Source organism: Aquarana catesbeiana, linkage group LG04 (assembly GCF_042186555.1).
Source record: "Aquarana catesbeiana isolate 2022-GZ linkage group LG04, ASM4218655v1, whole genome shotgun sequence".
NCBI classification, from domain to species: domain Eukaryota; kingdom Metazoa; phylum Chordata; class Amphibia; order Anura; family Ranidae; genus Aquarana; species Aquarana catesbeiana.
In genome coordinates this window covers 429,064,024-429,085,142 of record NC_133327.1, presented here as the reverse complement: position 1 = coordinate 429,085,142, position 21,119 = coordinate 429,064,024, and positions in this window count along the sequence as shown.

Sequence of the window (21,119 nt, the reverse complement as noted above, 5' to 3'; positions counted from 1 at the left end):
GAGCTGATGGAATAGGCCACTTTGGCAGCTGCATTGGCAGGCAAACTACTCTGAGCCTGGGTTAGGAGGATGAGGATGGCTTTGTTATCCATTCCACGAACTCTTCTGCATGTTGTGGCTCAATAACATGGCCAACTGCAGAAAAAAAGGACAAGCGTGCCCCATGGCCACATCCTGAGGATGCACCGTATCCACGACCAGCATTGTCGACTGTAGACACAGAGCCTGCTTGCCCTCTTTTAGTGGCCTGTGAGAATATGCCTCTTCTTGGTGGCCTTCCGGACATACTGTAAATTTTGTTTAGCAAAACCACACTACACTGTATTGTGTACTGTGTACACCACCAGAAAAGTAGTAGCAAGTGCACTAGAGGAGCACGGTACTGTGTACACCAACAGAAGTATAATAACAACAAGTATAGGTGTACTGTATGTATTGTGTACTGTGTACACCACCAGAAAAGTAGTAGCAACTGCACTATGGGTGCACGGTACTGTGTACACCAACAGAAGTGTAATAACAACTATGGGTGCACTGTATGTATTGTGTACACCACCAGGAAATTAGTACCAACTGCACTAGGGGTGCACGGTACTGTGTACATCAACAGAAGTGTAATAACAACTATGGGTGCACTGTATGTATTGTGTACTGTATACACCACCAGAAAAGTAGTAGCACTCGCAACTGCACTATGGGTGCACGGTAGTGTGTACGCCAACAGAAGTGTAATAACTATGGGAGTACTGTATGTATTGTGTACTGTGTACACCACCAGAAAAGTAGTAGCAACTGCACTAGGGTGCACTATATTGTGTACACCAACAGAAGTGTAATAACAACTATGGGTGCACTGTATGTATTGTGTACACCACCAGGAAAGTAGTAGCAACTGCACTAGGGGTGCACGGTACTGTGTAAACCAAAAGAAGTGTAATAACAACTATGCATGTACTGTATGTATTGTGTACTGTGTACGCCACCAGAAAAGTAGTAGCAACGGCCCATAATGTTCGGTTGTCGGCAAACGGGCGAACAGCCAATGTTCGAGTCGAACTCATGTTTGACCCGAACAGAAAGCTCATCCCTTGTGGTAACAGTGGGGGTTATTTACTATAGCACCGAAAAATGATTCTGCAGTCCCAGAAAATAGCGCCAAAATAAGGCCAAGTAAGACTTCAACTCTCTGAGGGCATGTGGCCTGGTACGGTTCAGAAGGAGGGCACTCTCTCGTCCCCCCTCTTTGCCTGCGGCCTGCCAGGTTGAGTGCTTGGATAAGGGTCTGGTATGGATTCTGGGGGGACCCCTACACCAATTGTTTTTTTTAATTTTGGCGCAGGGTTACCCTTAATATCCATACCAGACCTGAAGTGTCTGGTATGGATCTTGGTGGGGACCCTTACGCCATTTTTTTTAAATTGGCGTGGAGTTCCCCTTAATATCCATACCAGACTCAAGGGCCTAGTATGGACTGGTGGGGGGAACCCCACACCGTTTTTTTCATTGATTTTTGAATAGCTGTTTTTTTTAATTCTACACCACAATATTATTGAATAATTACATACCACTGAATGCATTTGAAGAGTTAAAATGATGGAGTAATCCAAACTGATGTGCATTCGCTAATTATGCTGCTGAGTACATTGTAGGTTTTCAGGAGATGGGATTCAAACCCATGGGTTGAACCTTTGAAGGTAGCAGGGCTTACCACTACTCTATGGAGCTGAGCACAATCATACATATAAAATACTAATGTTTGATTCTTTTCATTGTATACAATAATGTTGTGCATTTGAGATATTAATATTATGGTACCAACCATGCTCATGTGCCATTGGGTAGGGATGAGCCGGACGCCCCTAGTTCAATGCAAAAAAAAGTTGGAAAACGGCAGTTTTTTTCAGGAGCAGGGAAACAATAAAAATGAAATATTCCATTTAATATCGTGCCTGGGGGTTGTCCTTAGTATGCCTGTAAAGTAGCGCATCTTTCCCATGTTTAGAACAGTACCACAGCAAAATGACATTTCTAAAGGAAAAAAATGTCATTTAAAACTGCTTGCGGCTGTAATGTATTGTCGGATCCTGGCAATATAGATAAAAATCATTGAACAAAACGGTACAAGTTCTCCCCCCAGTCCATTACCAGGCCCTTTGGGTCTGGTATGAATATTAAGGGAATCTCGCATAAAAATGAAAATAAATTGCGTGGGGGTACCCCCAAAATTAATACCAGACCCTTCAGGTCTGGTATAGATATTAAGGAGAACCCTGCATCAAAATAAAAAAAATTGCGTGGGGTCCCCCCAAAATCCATACCAGGCGCTTCAGGTCTGCTATAGATATTAAGGGGAACCCTGCACCAAAGTTTCTTAAAAAATGGCGTGGGGCCCCCCAAAATCCATACCAGAACCTAATCCGAGCATGTAACTTGGCAGGCCACAGGACTAGAGGGGGGGCAAGAGAGCGCCCCCCTCCTGAACTGTAACAGGCCACATGCCCTCAACATGGGGAGGGTGCTTTGAGGTCCCCCCACAAGGGCCTTATCCCCACAACCCTTGCCCGGTTGTGGGGGTCTGCGGGTGGGGGGCTTATCGGAATCTGGAAGCCCCCTTTAACAAGAGGGCCCCAAGATCCCAGCCCCCCATGTGAATGGGTATTGGGTATATTGTACCCCTACACATTCACCAAAAAAAAGCACTGAAATGTGACAAAAAACAATAGCCGGTTTTTGACAATTCCTTTTTTGTAAAATAGCTCTGAGTGGTCCTCTCCTGGTGCTGTCTCTCTTGCCATCATCTTCTGTCACCATCTTCTGTCGCCTTCTATCTCTGCCATATTCTACCTCTCCGCCGTATTCTTCCTCCTGAACCGTACAAGGCCACATGCCCTCAACATGGGGAGGGTGCTTTGGTGTCCCCCCAAAACACCCTGTCCCCATGTTGATGGGGACAAGGGCCTCATCCCCACAACCCTTGCCCAGTGGTTGTGGGGGTCTGTGGGCGGGGGGCTTATCGGAATCTGGAAGCCCCCTTTAACAAGGGGGCCCCCAGATCCCGGCCCCCCCATGTGAATGGGTATTGGGTACAGTGTACCCCTTCACATTCACCAAAAAAAAGCACTGAAACGTGACAAAAAACAATAGCCAGTTTTTGACAATTCCTTTATTGTAAAATAGCTCTGAGTGGTCTTCTCTCCGAACCCGCCGTCTTCTTCTGGTGTTGTCTCTCTTGCCGCCATCTTCTGTCGCTGTCTCTCCCGCCACCGCCTTCTTCTCCCTCTATTGTGTTCTTCCTCTCCACTGTGTTCTTCCTCCCCGCCGTGTTCTTACTTCCCCGCTGTCTTCCTTCGTTGTGTTCTCCCCGTTGTCTGGCGTCTCTTACACAGCCATGGGGCGTGACTATCCGTTGACATCACACGGAAAGCCCTTCCCTATTTTCCAGAAAATAAAGGGGCAGGCTCTGCATGTGATGTCAACAGATGGTCACGCCCCATGGCTGTGTAAGAGTCACCAGACAGTGGGGACAACACAACGAAGGAAGACGGCGGGGAAGTAAGAACACGGCGGGGAGGAAGAACACAGTGGAGAGGAAGAACACAATAGAGGGAGAAGAAGGCGGTGGCGGGAGAGACAGCGACAGAAGATGGCGGCAAGAGAGACAACACCAGAAGAAGATGGCGGGTTCGGAGAGAAGACCACTCAGAGCTATTTTACAATAAAGGAATTGTCAAAAACTGGCTATTGTTTTTTGTCACGTTTCAGTGCTTTTTTTTGGTGAATGTGAAGGGGTACACTGTACCCAATACCCATTCACATGGGGGGGCCGGGATCTGGGGGCCCCCTTGTTAAAGGGGGCTTCCAGATTCCGATAAGCCCCCCCGCCCACAGACCCCCACAACCACTGGGCAAGGGTTGTGGGGATGAGGCCCTTGTCCCCATCAACATGGGGACAGGGTGTTTTGGGGGGACACCAAAGCACCCTCCCCATGTTGAGGGCATGTGGCCTTGTACGGTTCAGGAGGAGGGGGCCTCTCTCTTGTCCCCCCTCTATTCCTGTGGCTTGACCTGAAGGGCCTGGTATGGATTTTGAGGGGGGACCCCCATGCCATTTTTTTAACTTTGGCACAGGGTTCCCCTTAATATCCACAGCAGACCTGAAGGGCCTGGTATAGATTTATGGATTTTGGGGGGACCCCCACGCAATTTTTTTGATGTGGGGTTCCCCTTGATATCCATAGCAGACCTAAAGGGCCTGGTGTGGATTTTGGGGGGACCCCCACGCATTTCTTTTTTAAGTTTTGGCACAGGGTTCCCCTTAATATCCATACCAGACCTGAAGGGCCTGGTATGGATTTTGGGGGGACCCCCGTGCAATTTTTTTTGATGCGGGGTTCCCTTTAATATCCATACCAGACCTGAAGGGCCTGGTATGGATTTTGGGGGGACCCCTCCATTTTTTTATTTTATTTTAGTGCAGGGTTCCCTCTTAATATCCATAGCAGACTTGAAGGACCTGGTATGGATTTTGGGGGGACTTTCATTAAATTTTTTATATTTTGATGCAGGGTTTCCCTTAATATTCATACCAGACCCAAAGGGCCTGGTAATGGGGGGAAACCCCTCTCCATTTTTGTTACATTTTGGCATGGGGGTCCCATCTGAATCCATACTAGACCCAAAGGGCCTGGTATAGACCTGGGGGGGACCCCATGCAGTTTTTTTGCAAATTTTTTTTGGCTGGCATTTTTTTGTATTTTCAGTGGGGAAGCCACTGACAGCTGAAGATTCATTGGTTGTTAACCACTTCAATACCAGGCACTTATGCACCTTCACGCCCAGACCAATTTTCAGCTTTCAGCGCTCTCACACTTTGAATGACAATTATCCAGTCATGCTACACTGTATCCAAACAAAATGTTTATCATTTTCTTCTCACAAATAGAGCTTTCTTTTGGTGGTATTTAATAACCACTGGGTTTTTCATTTTTTGCGATATAAGCAAAAAAAAGCGAAAATTTGGAAAAAAAACATACTTTTTTTTATTTTCTATTGTAAAATTTTGCAAACAGGTAATTTTTCTTCATAAATTTGTGCCAAAATTTATACTGCTACATATCTTTGGTAAAAGTAACCCAAATTAATGTATATTATTTGGTCTTTGTGAAAGTTATAGAGTCTACAAACTATGGTGCCAATCACTGAAAATTGATCACACCTGATGTAATATCTCACCTGAAGGCCTATCTCATTTCTTGAGTCACTAACAAGCCAGGAAAGTACAAATACCCCCCAAATGACCCCTTTTTGGAAAGTAGACAGTCCAATGTATTTACTAAGAGGCATGGTGAGTTTTTTGAAGCTGTAATTTTTTCCCACAATTCTTGGGAAATTAAGATTTTTTTTTTTTTTTTTTTTTTTACACAAACTGGTCATATTAACAGGTTATTTCTCTCACACAGCATATTCATAATTACAACTACACCCCAAAATACATTCTGCTACTCCTCCTGAGTATAGCGATACCACATGTGTGAGACTTTTATACAGCCTGGCCACTTACAAAGGGCCAACGCTGAAGTAGCACTTTCAGGCGTTCTACAAGCATAAATTGCACATATCCTTTCTCAACCACCTATTACAGTTTTGAAGGCGCTGGAGCACCAGGACAATTGAATTGTCCACAAAATGACCCCATTTTGGAAAGCACACACCCCAACGTATAATCTATGAGGCATAATGAGTCCTTTAAATGGTTCATTTTTTTCCAGAAGTTTTTGGAAAATGTGGAAAAAAAATGAAAATGCATTTTTTTTACACAAAGTTGTCCATTTATAAGATATTTCTAACACATAGCATGTACATAGCAAAAATGACACCCCAAAATGCATTTCTCTACTCCTCCTGTGTATGGCGATACCACATGTGTGAGACTTTTACACAGCCTGGCCACATACAAAGGCCCAACACTGAAGTAGCACTTTCATGCGTTTTACAAGCATAAATTGTACATATCCTTTCTCAATCACCTACTGTATTACAATTTGAAGGCCCTGGAGCACCAGGATAATGGAATTATTCACAAAATGACCCCATTTTGGAAAGCACACACCCCAACGTATAATCTATGAGGCATAATGAGTCTTTTGAACGGTTAATTTTTTCCAGAAGGTTTTGGAAATTTTGGAAAAAAAAAGAAAATGCATTTTTTTTACAAAAAGTTGTCCATTTATAAGATATTTCTAACAGATAGCATGTACATACCAAAAATGACACCCCAAAATGCATTCCAATACTCCTCCTCATTATGGCGATACCACATGTGTGAGACTTTTACACTGCCTGGCCACATACAAAGGCCCAACGTTGAATAAGTACTTTCAGGCGTTCTACAAGCATAAATTGCACATCTCATTTCTCAACCACCTATTACATTTTTGAAGCCCCTGGAGCACCAGGACAATGGAATTGTCCACAAAATGACCCCATTTTGGAAAGAAAACACCCCAACATATAATCTATGAGGCATAATGAGTCTTTTGAATGGTTCATTTTTTTCCAGAAGTTTTTGGAAAATGTGGAAAAAAATGAAAATGCATTTTTTTTTACACAAAGTTGTCCCTTTATAAGATATTTATAACGCATATCATGTATATAGCAAAAATGACACCCCAAAATACATTCTGCTACTCCTCCTGAGTATGGCGATACCACATGTTTGAGACTTTTACACAGCCTGGCCACATACAGAGGCATTCTAGCAGCATTAATTACACATACCATTTTCTGACTACCGATCACATTTTTGAAGGCCCTTCATATTTCTAACACATAGCAGGTACATACCAAATAACAAAAGATTACCTGTGGTTTTAGAAGTGCAGTGGCCCACAGAGGAGAGCATCGGTCCAGGCAGCAGGCAGGAATGAGGTCAGCGACAGCAAAAGCAATCATCCAGGCAGCAGGCAGGAATACTGTCCATAGTTCGTACAGGCAGAGATACTGTCAGCACAGCCAGAGCACAGCCAAAGCACAGGTCCAGGTAGCAGGCAGAGGTGTCCCGGCAGAAATACTGTCCAAAGTCAGTAGAGGCAGCAGGCAGATGGTCATCACAACCAAAGTATTGGTCCAAAAAGCAGGAAGAAACATGGTCCATAATGTCATGGGTCTTTACAGGCAGCAATATGGTCAGCACAGCCAAAGTATTGGTCCAGGCAGCAGGAAGGACCATCAAGCTTAGGGCCAGGGGGACAGGGGTAGAGGCTTCTCCCACCCAAATCACTTTGAAGCCTCTGGGCAACCAGACCCTGTTCTGGGAGCACAGAAAACGAAAAACTGGTTTTCTCTACTCAGAACGCTATTCTGAAGCCCCTCACATATGTGAGACCCCTGTGTACTAAAGTAGATGGCCAAAAGATCAGTCCAAGTGGCAGGCAAAAACATGGTCGATTAACAGGCCAAGGTCAGTACACGTGGAAGTCAGAATTGTTGTTTAAATCGGCAGGCAGAGGCATCGTCGGTAAACAGGCTGAGGTTGGTGCACGTGGTTGGTAAACGTGGTTTAAATCAGCAAGCAAAGACATAGTCCGTAAACAGGCCAGGGTCAGTTAATTAACATGGTAGCAGGCAAATGGGGAAATGGCAGTCTGGTAATAATACAGGGAACTAATATTGGATGGATGAATGATAATTTTTGAAGCAATCTCCAATGCACAGGCCAGGTTGGGAGGGACATTGGGGACAATAATAGCTGGAATCTCTTCTTACTCCTCCTCTGCTGCATACACGGCATTTCAATTGGTGTCTTCTTCCAGATTCTGTGGGGGGGGAAATGCTATAGGGAAAGTGTTGCTCGTGAAGTCGAATCACATTATCCGAGCGAATGCTTCCTGGGGCGGGACCTTGTTGGTAAATGAGGGCAGTGACGATATATTCAATATACTTGAGGTAGGTGACTTGTTGGTTTTGAGTTGCTTTTTGGTAGCAGACAAACAAATTAAAAAGGGCCATGTGAAACAGGTGAAAGGCAACTTTCTTGTACCAGTAACGGGACTTTCTGTTTGATAAATAGGGCTGTAGCATCTGATCGTTTAAATCCACCCCCCCATATACATATTGTAGTCGTGGACACATTCGGGCTTTACAATGGGGCCGTGTCTTCTTTGGATCTCCACCACGGTGTCATTGTGGATGGTAGAGAGGATGTGGACATCTTTCTTGTCCCTCCACTTCATGGCCAACACCTCCTCGTTCCTCATGAATGCCGATTCTCCCTTTTGTAATTTTTTTGCCAACAGATTTTGTGGGAATCCCTTACGTATTTTTTTGAAGGTACCACAGGCCGGGGTTTTTTTTTACTATAAAAGGTGATGAAAAAGGGGCAGGCTGGTATAATAGTTGTTGATATATAAATGGTATCCTTTGTCGAATAGGGGGTATGCCAGCTCCCAGACAATTTTCCCACTGGTTCCAATATATGTGGGGCAATCATGGGGCTGGAGCTGGGAGTCTTTGCCTTCGTAGATCCGGAATGGGAAATCATATCCAGTTGCTCGATCGCATAATTTATTTAACTTCAGCCCATACCTGGCTCTCTTGCTTGGTATATACTGCTTGAAGTGCAGTCATCCAGTGAAATGTATGAGGGACTCGTCCACACAAATTCTTTGGTCTGGGATGAAAACTTCTCTAAATCGCTGGGAAAAGGAATTGATTAAGGGGCGTATCTTGTACAATTTGTCATGGTTGGAATGATCTCGGGGAGGACACTGTGAATTGTCATTGAAGTGGAAAAAACGCATAATCATGTCGTATCTTGTCCTGGACATGACAGCGGAATATATGGGCATGTGTTGGATGGGGTGGGTGGACCAATATGCATGGACTTCGTTCTTTTTTGTAAGCCCCATATTGAATGTTAGGCCCAAAAACAATTTAAATTCATCCAGTGTGACACATCGCCACTGGAACATGCGGGCGTAGGAAGAATTGGGCTTGGCAGCAATAAATTGTGATGCATACAAATTAGTTTAATCCACCATATTCTGCAGAAAATCTTGTGGGAAAAATAAAGAAAAATAATCGATTTCAGAAAAATTTGTAGTGTCGGGCTGCACACCTGGCTGTGCGGTGAAAGGGGGGATGATAGCGGATCCTGAGTTGGCAGGCAACCATAAGGGGTTTGCCAGGGCATCGGGAAGGTAGGACTGGGGCTGGGTTCTTCGGGTTGGGTGGGTAATTCCAGTGCTTGTACTGGGCTCCTCTTCCTGGGGTCTGGTGCTGCTGGTGGTGGGCAGATCTCGTGATCTTGGTCCTGATCTCATTCTTTTGGGAGGGACGGTTTCCTCCGCGGACTCGGACTCTGATCCACTATCCTCCACTGGCTCGTATTCCAGATGATGTGAGCTCCCCGCTCTCACCATCCGACATGGCAAGAATCTCATATGCCTCCTCAGGTGTGTAAACCCTTTGGGACATTATGGCAAAGCTTATTGGCGGGCCTGTGTAATGGTACTGCTGGTGGTAGTGCTACCGATTGAGGTATTAGTGGCGGTACAGATGGCGGTATCGATGGCAGTACCAATGGTGGTACCGATGGCGGTACCGGTGGTGATTGCGGTACCAGTGACGATACTGGTAGCAGCCTGTGTTGCAGTATAGATGGTGGGCCTGATGGAGGTACTGGTAGCCTGTGTGGCAGTACCGATGGCGGTGGGCCTGTGACAGATGGGCTGATTGACAGGTCCTCTGTATTGGGGGGGCCGTGTTGTGCACAGTACAATACAATACAATAATGTCAGACAGACACTGATTTCACTCACTGATCCCTGCTCTCTCCTCTCATGATCGGTGTGTGAGAAGAGCGCAGGGATCAGATAGTAACAGCTACTCATTGGACACAGCCGGTCACATGGTAAACAGCCAATTTCATTGGCTGTTTACCCTGATCAAGGAAGCGCTGTGTCCAAGGGACACTCGCCTTCCTCAATCCCTGCTCTGGATGCCTTTGTGGCGCGCACGGAGCGCGCCGCCGAGTTTGTTGTGACAGGTGATCAGCTGTGACTTTGACACAGCCGATCACGGGGTAAATAGCCAATAAAATTGGCTGTTTACCTAGATCGGGGAAGCGCTGTGTCCGAGGGACACACGCTGCCCCCGCGGGCGTGTTATCCTGCTGGACGTCATATGACGCCCAGTCAGGATAACGCAACCACTTCCCGGATGTCAATATGCTATTGACCGGGCAGGAAGTGGTTAAGGACACAGTAGCTGGCTTCCTGGCCCACCGGTTAGCAACCAGCATTAATATACAGTATGAAAAAAAAAACCCGCAAAACACATCAAAAATCACATCACAAACACAACAGTTGCATTTCTGGTGCATTTCTATTGAAATCTATTACCCACAAATGAAAATGAAAAAAGTCCACAACCATTTCCAAAAACAAACTGTCTGCAAAATGCATGGATGTGAACTAGTACCATAGGAAACCATGTTAAATGGACTGTAGAGTGTTCCTGAAAACTGCAAAATGCACAGGTGTGAACCTAGGGTAAGGGCCACACTGGAGTGAGAGGAGAGGCTCTTTACAGGCACTATTTTTAGCACCTGTAAAGTCCCTCCAGTGTGAAAGCAGCCTAAGATATAAAAGATCTTGCACTTCCCCAACACCACCACCCCCAAAACTAATTAAAAAGAAGAAAGAAAAGAGAAAAAAAAAAAAACACACACAACAAGCTCAATAATTTACTTTTATTTTGCCAGCAGAAACAAAATTATGTACATTCATTTACTAGCTTCCAAAAAAATTCTACAGGATATATGGTGCTACTTTTAGCAAAACAGTTAGCAATTGGGTTTAAGGGCCCTGCTCATAGGAGCTTACAATCTAAAATTTGTCTAAACCCTAGAGTGGACACAGCTTTACTTTCAGTGTATAACGGGCAACACATCACATTTTTATCTGCAAGATTATAGAAACATACTTAACAGTCATTATTCGTACAAAGCATTCCAACATAATATTAAAAAAGCCACATATGCAAAATATAACACCCGCCACCACCCCATAAATCCACACACACACATTGGTGAGTATGTTCTGCTGGAAGCTGCATTTCTGTGTACAGGATTAAGCAATGAGATCAAAGATTAGAAGGTCAGCACATGCTCCCAAACCATGTTTGCATTATCAGACAGGAACAATACACACACAACATTGAAAGCATGGCCACATAAACCCACTTTTGATTGAAAAAAATGCACAATAATTTCAGCAAACAAACAGCCCCTAGTTGGACATTTGTCAGTAGGCACAATATCATTCCTTCACCCCCACAAATCACAACAAAAAACCTGGCCTTCTCAGGACAAACAACCCCCCCTGCAGCCCTTTATATAAGGTTGTATTGTTAGCACACGGACACATGCCCAATAGAAGTACACACCCACTACTATGTTTCAATCTGTCTCTTTGTGTATGTCTAAAGTGATTGCACCTGATGGGCAGGAACTAGAGTTGCCACCTCATCCCTTTAAACCCGAACACATATTAATTACACAGGTTCTGAGGCTAATTTGATGCGGATAAGTGAGTTTAATTACCACCTTAATCTGCCTCAGAACCTGTGTAATTAACATGTGTTCGGTTTTAAAGGGATGAGGTGGCAACTCTAGCAGGAACACATAATACTATTTGCAACTGTGTTAGCCTATATGTGCATCAAATCTCCAACTACAGGCCAAAGATTGAAGTCCATTTACATGCACATAAACAAATTAACAATTTTGTAAGCATTTGTACCTGTGCAGTGTAAACTCTACAATTTTAAATGTCCAAATCCCTGGGCATGATTAGTGCTAACAAACATTAACATCAGTCCATGGCTGCAATGAGCTTCCAATATAAATTCCAAAACTAACTTTCTTACATTAGAGACTATTTTGACAGGAGACAAATAAAATGCCAGCATGTTTTTGGATTGTAATGAGAAACCCACACAGGAAGAACATATAAACTTTGACACAAGCATTAGCAAGTTGAAAAACTGAACTAGCAACCCCAATGCTGCTAGACAGAATTGCTACCCACTTCACCAGTAGGTAGTCTCACGCATGTTCTCTGCATCTCTGTGGTGTGAACCAGCCCTAAGTCCATAGCCATGCTTAGTGTCACAAGCAATATACAATATATTGGCCTAAGTATTGGGGCGCCTGCCTTTAAACTCACATGAACTGTAATGGCATCCCAGTCTTAGTACATAGGTTTCAAAATTCATTTGGCCCACCCTTTGCAGATATAACAGCTTCAACTCTCTGGGAAGGCTGTCCGCAAGGTTTAGGAGTTTGTTTATGGGAATGTTTGACCAGTCTTTCAAGTGCATTTGTGAGGTCAGGCACTGATGTTGGATGAGAAGGCCTGGCTCACAGTCTCTGCTCTAATTCATCCCCAAGGTGTTCTGTTGTGTTGAGGTCAGGACTCTGTCCAGGCCAGTCAAGTTCCCCCACCTCAAACTCACTCATCCATGTCTTTATGGACCTTGCTTTGTGCACTGATCCAAATCATTTGGTGGAGGGGGGATTATTATGTGGGTTGTTTTTCAGGGGTTGGGCTTGGCCTCTTAGTTCCAGTGGAGGGAACTCTTAAGGCATCCGCACACCAAGACTTTTTGGGCAATTTCATGCTCCCAACTTTGTGGCAACAGTTTGGGGATAGCCCCTTCCTGTTCCTACATGACTGCACAAAGCAAGGTCCATAAAGACATAGATGAGCAAGTTTGGAGTGGAGGAACTTGACTGGCTGCACAGAGTCCTGACCTCTGAACACCTTTTGGCTGAATTAGAGCAGAGACTGCGAGCCAGGTCTTCTCATCTAACATCAGTGCCTGGCCTCACAAATGCACTTCTGAAGTAATGGTCAAACATTTCCATAGACACACTAAACCTTATGGATAACTTTCCTAGCCTTCCCAGAATCTGTTCTAGCTGCAAAGGTGGGCCAAATCAATTTTTAACCCTACGGACCAAGACTGGGTTGGCCATTAAAGTTCATGTGTGTGTAAAGGCAGGCGTCTCAATACTTTTGTTTGGATAGTGTATCTGGCAAGAATTACAATGGTGGTGGAACCCTCCTACATATAAATACTAGATTTAGTTTTAGGACCTGGGAGATGAGACAACTTCTCTACATGAAGCAGCATGTTTAGGACTCAAACCCATATGCTCAGGGATACTAAGCAGAAGCTCTAAGGCCCCATGTACACGGGACGCTGTTAAACGTACGTTCAGAGGCAGTTGGACACTTTTTTCAACTGTCCCTGAAGTCATTCAATGTTATCTTATGTGACCATGTACACAGTCTCGTTTATTGCCGTTTTTATGCAGTTGCGTTTAACAGCGTTCCTTTGGAAGCAAAAAATGGGTTCAGACGCCAAAGATTTCCACGTTTCAGATGCCAAACACTACTAAATGCGGTACTGGCGTTTAGACGTGTTTTCGTTTATAATCGCTTTTAAAGGTACCCTATATTTTAGACCTGAAAAGACAAAAATATGATGGAAAACAATGAAAAAACATAAAAAAATATAGTTAAAAATGTTTTAATTACTTGCGATGATTCATAGACCATATATAGTAGGTACGCAGCTGTACGTACATTTTTACAAAATATCCTGCTGACATTCGCTGCGCAATCAAAGCATGGGTCCAATAGCGACGAACTCTGACTCTGGATCTCTCATGAAATTTTCTATGTCATTCTAGCCTCATCAAGAGCAATGTCAGGAGCATTTCCTCACATATGCTCATTATGGGTTCCATTGCAAAAAAAAAGCACAGAAATAGAGGCAAATACAAGTAGACAACTGCTCTCTCTGCTGCTGCTACTCACTCTGGTCAAAATGGCTGAAATAGTTAACTTACAATGTTTTTTGAGCTTGGGGAGGGTCTTAAATGAGGTAATCTTAATAAACGCTTCTAGACGCAAACGCAGTTAAACGCGGCTAGACGTGGCATGCAAACACAGTTAAATGGGCGTTTTAAATGCCAGTTTCAAGGTGTCAAAAAAAATTGTTCAGAGGACTTTGCCTCAGTGTCCCATGTACATGGCGCCTAACCTCTAAGCCACAGAGCCGACACATGTGAAAACCTCCTACACATAAATACAGCATTTATTTGGACAAACAGGTGATATAATTACATTACACAAGAGTTATTCTTCTTGATTTATTTTGTGATATTTGGTGTTTTTTTGTGGGTCAGTGTAGAATAGTGATATTACCCTCACATTTTTGGGAATTACATTTTGATTTCTGATGTTGGTACATATATCACATTTTTTGGGCTCAAATTATGATTATTTGGAAATAATAAAAAGCACAACAAATTGTGACTCATTTTAAATTTGCACCAGCAATGGTATTGTTTGTGGTTTGTAAAAAAACCTGTGTGAGTTTGGGTAAAGATTATTGTGAGATGGAGAGTAACAAGTGAAAGTGACAGAGAAAAATATATTTTACCAAAACATCAAAATATTTCACATTCTAGCATTCTTAAAAACAAAATATATTAAGTAGAAGCAACAATGTTGCAAAGGAAAATTTATTTCAGAGAAAGATACATTTCATCTCAACATTAACCACTTCACACCCGCGCTATAGCTGAAAGACGGCTACAGCGCAGACGCCAATTGCTGGGAGGGCGTCCCTGCACATCCTCCTGTTTACTTCCCCTCTGCGCGCCATCGTGGGTGCGCATTGGGGAAGTTCCATGTTGGCCAATCACAGATCGTGCTAAATGGCCAATCACAGCGGCCATTTAGCACTCGATCAGCGTGTCCAATGAGTGGTGATCTCATATGTAAACATATGAGATCATCTCTCATGGCCGGCTCTCCCTCCTCAAACAGAGACAGCGTGTGAGGAGGGAGAGCGAACAGCTGCAGTGGTGAGTGCACACACAAAAAAAAATGAGAATTTAGTTCCCACAGTTCCTGTCAGTGCCATCTGTCATGCCATCTGTCCCCAGTGCCACCTATCAGTGCCAACTGTCCCCAGTGCCACCTATCAGTGCCATCTGTCCCCAGTGCCACCTATCAGTGCCATCTGTCCCCAGTGACATGTGCCATCTGTTATCAGTGTCAAGTGTCATAAATGCCAAGTATCAGTGCCATATTAGTGTCACATGTCATCAGTGCCACGTATTAGTGCCATCTGTCATCAGTGCCACGTATTAGTGCCATCTGATATTAGTGCCATCTGTCATCAGTGCCACATTATTATTATACAAGATTATAAGATTATTATACAGATCAGTGTCATCAGTGCCACATATTAGTGCCATCTGTCATCAGTGCCACGTATCAGTGTCATCTGTCATCAGTGCCACATGCCATCAGTGCCACGTGCTATCAGTGCCATGTATCAGTGCCACATCAGTGTCACGTGTCATTGTCCTGGTGCTCCAGGGCCTTCAAAAGTGTAACAGGTAGTCAACAAGTTAGATGTGCAATTTATGCTCCTAGAACAAGTGACGGTGCTCCCTGCATGTTGGGCCTCTCTATGTGGCTAGGCTGTGAAAAAGTCCCACACATGTGGTATCTTAAGGCCCCTTTCACACTGGGGCGGTGGGGGCGTCGGCGGTACAACAGCGCTATTTTTAGCGCTGCTGTAACGTCGTTCTTGCAGCGGTATTCGGCCGCTAGCGGTGCGGTTTTAACCCCCGCTGGCGGCCGAAAAAGGGTTAAAATCCCTCGTACAGCGTGGCTATAGCCGCGCTGTCCCATTGACTTCAATGGGCAGGAACGGTGAAGGAGCGGTGAATACACCGCTCCTTCACCGCTCCAAAAAAGCGGTTTGCAGGACTTTTTTCACCGTCCTGCCTGCGCACCGCTTCAGTGTGAAAGCCCTCGGGCTTTCACACTGAACAAACAGCGGAGGCTGTTTAGGGGCGGTTTGCAGGCGGTATTTTTAGTGCAATACCGCCTGCAAACCACCCCAGTGTGAAAGGGGTCTAATACTCAGAAGAAGTAGCAGAATGTATTTTGGGATGTTATTTGTGGTATACACATGCCATGTGAGAGAAATAACCTATTACAATGACAATTTTGTGAAAAAAAAAATCTTCATTTTGCAAAGAATTGTGGGAAAAAATGACAACATCAAAAACCTCACCATGCATCTTACTAAATACCTTGGAATGTCTACCTTCAAAAAAGTGGTCTTTTGGGGGGTATTTGTACTTTCCTGGCTTGTTCGGGTCGCAAAAAATGGCTGTCAGTACATCAGATGTGATGAATTTTTTATGATTTGCACCACAGCTTGTAGACGCTCTAACTTTCACAAAGACCAAATAATATCCACTAATTTGGGTTATTTTTACCAAAGATATGTAGCAGTATAAATTGTGGCCGAAATTTATGAAGAAAAATTAATAATTTGCTAAATTTTATCATAGAAACTAAGAAAAATGTGTTTTTTTTTTCAAAATTTTTTTCATTTATAGCGCAAAAAATAAAAAACCCAGAGGTGATGAAATACCACCAAAAGAAAGCTCTATTTATATGAATAAAAGGACAAAAAATTTATTTTGGTACAGTGTTGCATGACTGAGTAATTGTCATTCAAAGTGTGAGAGCACCAAAAGCTGAAAATTGGTCTGGGCAGGTACCCAGTAGGCAAGTAGTTAAAAGGATTTATTTGTGAAAGTTACAATTGTACCATTAGAATCAATGGCTAAAACTTGCATTGGACTATAATAGCGCAGATTTCACTTCCAAAAAATGCTCTTTTACTCAGCGCTCATTTTGGTATTTACTATAGCGCCCTGTAAAACAGAAACTGCAGCTAAAATGAGAGCTATTTGCAGGTCTGAGCATGCTCATTTGTGTTGGCACCTAGTTGTACAAAAACGGGGGAATTTATCTGTTCAGACTTTTAAAGATATTTCAATGTAGAAATCACTTTTTCACACAGTTTAAAAGCAGATTACCTTTAAAGAATATACCGCATATTTCAATACTATTTAGGTAATTTTATCATGCTCATTATATTTCCATGTGCAAATCTCCAGGTTTTAGCAGCGTAAGGGTTTGGGCGCTATTTGGTTTCAGGGAACTATAGTAAATTAGATTTTGGGAGTATTTGCTCACCAGCGCTATAGTTAATACCGTTTTATCGATAATTAGCGGCGATATAGTAAATGACCCCCAGGGGGTCATTTACTATAGCACCAAAAAATTATCCTGCAGTACCAAAAAATAGCTCTCAAAAAAGAGCAGAAAGACCTGAACTCTCAAAAAGTCAGCGCTAATGCAAATGGAAAGCAGCGCTATTGCCGGCAATAATGCCTGTCAGATTACATATGCTGGAATAGTGGAAGTCTATGGGGCTAGAACCTGCAAAATCCAAAGTTCTCACTGAAGGCTTATATGCAAGTTCTTTGCCATAAAAAGTGTTTGGAGACCCGGGTCCTGCCCCAGGGGACATCGGGGGCGCGGGTGACCATGCCCCCTCTGATGCAACGGGGTTACCAGTGACATGTATGGGTGACCTCACCCCCTCTCTGACACCACGGAAACCCCCATAGCATCAGAGGGGGGCGGGGGTCACTTGTACATGTCACTGGGTAACCCAGCGGCATTTCCCCATTGCGTCAGAGGGGGCATGGTCTCCCGCGCACGTCACGGGTGGCCCCGCCCTCAGATTTTTAAGAACTGTCACGGCTGTTCCAGCGTCATTCAGCGGCTCCTCCCATGGAGGCGGCTCATGTTGTGGTGGCGTCTTTTTCTGTATCCCAGGATGAGGAAGGATTACATCACTGGATTTTTTTTTCTTGTTTAATAAAGGACTTGTCCAATGCTGTGTCTGTGTGTATTTTACAAATTTTGACACTTTTTTGTAAAATGGTAGGAGTACAATGTACCCATTACCATTTCACACAGGGGGGGGCGGGATCTGGGGGTCCCCCGCCCGCAGAACCCCACAACCACCGGGCAAGGGTTGTGGGGATGAGGCACTTGTCCCCATCAACATGGGGACATCCTCCCCATGTTGAGGACATGTGGCCTGGTATGGTTCAGGAGGGGGGGCACTCTCTCGTCCCCCTCTTTTTCTATGGCCTGCCAGATTTCGTGCTCGGATAAGGGTCTGGTATGGATTTTTAGGGGGACCCCCACGCCTTTTTTTTTTTAAATTTTGGCGCGGGGTTCCCCTTAAAATCCATACCAGACCTGAAGGGTCTGGTATGGAATTTGGGAGGACCCCCACGCCATTTTTTTTTAAATTTTGGTTCGGGGTTCCCCTTAATATTCATACCAGACCCAAAGGGCCTGGTAATGCACTGTGGGGGATCCCAGGCCATTTTTATCAATGAACTTTTATGTGTATTGTCAGGACCGACAATTTATTAATAGCCGGCACTAGTGCTAGTACTTTTAAATGACTGTCATTTTGCTGTCAGACTGTTCTAAACACAGGAAACATGCGACCCTTTAGAGGCATACTATAGACACCCCCAGGTACAAAATTTAAAGGAATATTAACTTTTATTGTTTCACTTTAAGCATTATTAAAATCACTGCGCCCAAAAAAACAGCCATTTTTAAAACTTTTTTGCATTGATACATGTTTCCTGGGGCAGGAACCGGGTCCCCAAACACTTTTTATGACAATAACTTGCATATTAACCTTTAAAATTAGCACTTTTGATTATTCATGTTCGTGTCCCATAGACTTTAACAGTGTTCGCACAAATTTGTTGTCTGTTCGCATGTTCTGCTGCGAACCGAACAGGGGGGATGTTCGGCCCATTCCTATTTATCATTGAGAATCATGGGGTACAACTTGTCAAGCAACTCGGAGGGTCCAAAGTCACCCAACTGTGAAACAAGTCATATATTTTAATAGAAAGGAGCTCTCATTTATACTTGCATTTACATCAGCAGAACAAATGCAGGAAGTGATGTGTGCACATGGGCCAGAAGCAAATGTGTGGATTCCAAACAAATCAATGAACCACACCAAATCTAACTACCACATCCACCCCCACATTGATTAAGCACAAGTACATATCATACCCTTATCCGGAAAATGAGCAGCACCTCCTCTTTGCTAAAGAGGGACCTCGCCATGTCCACCTAGATGGAGATCTTGACCAGCACAGGAACTTACAGGTGATTACAATGACTTATTTCTGGGTCAGAAGGTGAAACCACACTCTTTTGATCGCTGCTGCGGATATTTGATTGCAACCACAATTAGAATTTTATTATTTTTGTTCATTTGCAGATATGCAAATTTGTATTTCTACTTATGATATTTAAAAGGCGTTCAATAAGCAATGGTGTACTTGGGTTAGCAGCAGGTGAATGACAAAAACAAAAGGCCCAGTTTGAGCCCTGGTTCACACTGACAGAAGGAGCAAATCGTTCAGCCGAAATCACACAATTTCATTCCAGCATGTCAGTCCCGACTGCAGGGGGAATTTCAGAGACATCTGTGCAGGTTTCTGCACTGATATCAATACAAACTGAACCCCAAAGTCACACCAATTAAAAACAGTGTAATTGCCACCGCTTTGACATGTCAAATCACACCAATGTGAATTAAAGCTGACACATACAACACTGCCTATCCACCACCTGAATTCATTACCTGCAATTCTCCACAGCTGTTATAAAGATTCTACCTTTATCATTTACTTGCAGGTGTGCAGAAGCCTAGGTTTACATTGGAGCGATTTGAGAGATCAAATCGCATGACTCTTAGCAGCAATGGCACTGTTCCAATCAATGCAACACCGATTTTGTGGCGCCGCACCAATTTGCTAAAGTAGTTCCTGCACTACTTTTGCCAATCTCAGGTGAGACTTCAATAGACATTTGTGTGTAAAGCCGGATGTCTATCAAGTAGCACCTGAAATCGCGCTGACCTTGCTACTTTGAAATCGTGCTACTTCAAGTGAAGTAGCACGATTTCAAAGTAGCATCAATGTGAACCAGGGCAAAGAGATTAGTGTTTTGGTGCACAAACACATATTGAAATAAAATATAAGAGATATTGCACTTTCCCAAAACCACTACCCACAAAAACTAAAGAGAAAGAAAAGTAGAAGGAAAAAAAAACCACCACAACAAAGCTCAATAATGTACTTTTATTTTACCAGCAGAAAAATAGTCATTTACCAGCTTCAAAAAAAATTTGGACAGGATATATAGTGCTACATTTAGCAATGGGATTTTAAGGGCCCTGCTCATAGGAACTTACCATCTAAAATTTGACAAAACCTTAGAGTGGACACAGCTTTATTTTTAGTGTATAATGGGCAACACATCACATTTTTATTTCCAAGATTATAGAAACATACTTAACAGTCATTCTTACAAAGCATTCCAACATAATATTACAAAAGACTTATTCAAAACACCCACCACCAGCCCACAATCCACGCATACATACATTGGTGACCATATTCTGCTGGAAGCTGCATTTCGGTGTACACAATTAAACGAGATCAAAAAGGGTAGAAGGTCAGCAGATGCTTCCAAACGATGTTTGCATGATCAGACAGGAACAATACACACACAACATTGACAGCATGGCCACATAAATCCACTTTTGATTGAAAAAATGAACAAGAATGTCATCAAATATCCCTAGTTGGGCATTTGTCAATATGCACAATATCATTCCTTCTCCCCCACAAATCACAGCAAAAAACCTGACCTTCTCAGGCCAAACAAACCCCCCTACTGCAGGCCTTTATATAAGAGAGGTTGTATTGTTAGCACACTGACACACCCAATAGAAGTACACGCCCACCAGTATCTTTCAATCTATCTCTTCATGTATGTCTAAAGTGATTGCACCTGATGAGCAGGAACACATAATACTATTCGCAACTGTGTTAGCCCTTGGCTATGTGCATCAAATCTCCAACTACAGGACAAAGATCAAAGTCCATTTGCATCCACATAAACAAAGCAACAGATTTCTAAGAATATGTGCAGTGTAAACCCTAAAACTTGAAATGTCCAAGTCCCTGGGCATGAGTAGTGCTAAAAAAACATTAACATCAGTCCCTGGCTGCAATGAGCTTCCAATATAAAGTCCAAAATGAACTTTCT